Source organism: Hermetia illucens, chromosome 1 (assembly GCF_905115235.1).
Source record: "Hermetia illucens chromosome 1, iHerIll2.2.curated.20191125, whole genome shotgun sequence".
NCBI classification, from domain to species: domain Eukaryota; kingdom Metazoa; phylum Arthropoda; class Insecta; order Diptera; family Stratiomyidae; genus Hermetia; species Hermetia illucens.
Window position 1 is genome coordinate 77,682,975 of NC_051849.1, and position 2,194 is coordinate 77,685,168.

The following is a 2,194-nucleotide window of genomic DNA, read 5'->3' on the forward strand; positions in this document are numbered from 1 at the left end:
GTTCAAAATTCCAGAGGGTGGTAAATTTCTTTGTTTTTTGAAAACCTATGATGGTACCAGTATGAGTCGCGCATGAACCTCTTGAATTTTATCCGCGGTGACGGCTAACGTGTCCAGAGACCCTGAATCCGCACATGCCAGGACGGCCTGTGTGCTCTCCGGTAACCTCGGCAGCCACAAAGACTGTAGCAGCTCGGTGCCGGTGCTTCATTTCACGCAGCAGTTGGCTTGGCGCACGGTCGCCAAGCGTTAGCTCTGTCTACAAGTGGTTAAGTTGAGCCGCCTCTCTTATTGGCGTTTTATGAGCTGCTCTTTTAGTTGCTAATAGAAGCAGTCCCCGAAAACGTCGGAGACAAGTTCAACTGCCGGCCTGATCAGTGTGATTAAAGCAAATGGCATCCGTTGTGACGCCAGCCAAACCGAATCGGTCGTAGAGCTGGAGGAACCATGCTTCCGGGCTCCTACGCCAAAACTGCGCACCCGTAAGGCCACGGTATTACCCAGGTACTTGTCTCTATTGCGGTGGACATCGTAAGTGGAAACGAACAACCCACAAGAGAAAAAAGAATCAAGTGGAATGAGTGCAGAAAGTAACAGAACGGACAGTAAATGATCTTGCCCTGTCTTCTCTTTCTTCTTGTTTTGTTATGTTTTTGCTAAAGAGAAATAGCTAGCGCAGGCTCTTGCGGCCTGACATTTTTTACTTTCCCCAATCCTGTTAATTTTAGCCAATTTAATCATATATAAATAATAGAGAAAAAATCAAGTTGTTGCTGGAATTCGGGGTCTTCTTCGAAATGTACCCGTTTTCCTATGAAGCACGGAGTTCTTATAACAATAACGGCTCCATTTCTGATTGTTCTTTCACAAAGATTTCAAAGTGTAGATAATGGTGAAGGCCAACATGATACCAGTTCCTGAGCCAATAGCTCCTAAGAATTCTGCTAATACAGAGTGCACGCCAATCACAAGCCATCAAAGGAAGCTGTCCTCGCATGACCATGTGTTGTCTTTTAAGTTGTTTAGCGACATCCTTCGCTGAGCTGCCTTTAGTCTGCTTTTCTGAAACTTCGATCTGTCACTGAATCTCTGATGTTCCATCCTTCCACGCCAAATTACTTACTCCGTTTGCCCAATTACAATTTGCAAGTAAGTGGCGAATATGAACGTCTCGAATTGTGAGGGCCGCAGTTGATTTCAGAAGCTTGGTCCACCGTTGTACCTCTCTTTTTCGCCGACGACATCGACCACCTATGTAGTGGAAATTGGAGTGGACGAAAATGAAATGAAATTGTATGAACGCAATCAAATCGATAGACAACTCATTACACGTTTTTGCGGTTTCACCACTTTGGTTAATCAGCACTTTATTTCATATTTTATAATGGATTAATTTGAATTACTCTTATATCAGCAATGTTTGAGATGAAATTAACGACTTTAAACTAATTAACTATTTTAATTACATTTAACTCAAAATTTAAATGTAATTAAAATAATAAATGGCAGGACAGGGCAGGTCGGGACAGGGTGGAGTCCCGACTCCTTTCTCGTACTGACACCGAAAAACAATTGTCGCTGTCAAAAATTATTCTCCGATGTCATGGTCACGATTGACACTTGCGTGCGTCCGGTACGCAAGCTGTTCGCTCCGCTAGATTTGCATGGCGCATTGATAAGTTTGAACTGGAATAACTTTGATACTAATAACCAGATCTCCAGTATTATGCGGGATACTGTCCTGTGTTGTTGTCGATTTGATACTCCTAAGGTGAAATTAAAGTGTGTATTTCGGTCAACTTCAAAAAGATGATAATATACTATTAGTAAGTGTATTCAAGCCGATATGAAAATAGAACACATTTTCAGGCATAGATTTTATATGAGCGCATCGCCCTTCTTTTCACATTTTTAGTTTGTAGTTTCCGAAAATGAGTCCTGTCTTGCTCTAAGTTTGCATATTTCGATCGCTCGCTCACCCGTTTTGCAACTTACATAAAGCGAAACCAAAATCTGCTTGTAAAAGTACTAGACCTTTTATTTGGTACCTTATAAGGGTACATCAGGGGAAAAGTTGGGTTCATGTAGGAGGAGAGAAGCAGTCTCCTTCAAGCTCGTGGCAGTCCTCCCCCCTTAAAAAGTGATGACCCTTCAAAGTGGGTTTTTGTTATATCATCATGGTAATGTTTTAATT

The 2,194-nt window shown here is 42.1% G+C and overlaps 1 long non-coding RNA gene across 1 annotated transcript; it reads right to left on the reverse strand.

The window, feature by feature from the left end:
* Positions 1-986: 986 nt before the first annotated feature.
* Positions 987-1,550, reverse strand: LOC119647009. Its single transcript, XR_005248793.1, has 3 exons — positions 1,330-1,550; positions 1,124-1,251; positions 987-1,068 (listed from the first exon to the last, which is right to left on the reverse strand). It is a non-coding gene; the product is annotated as an uncharacterized LOC119647009 (long non-coding RNA).
* Positions 1,551-2,194: the final 644 nt, after the last annotated feature.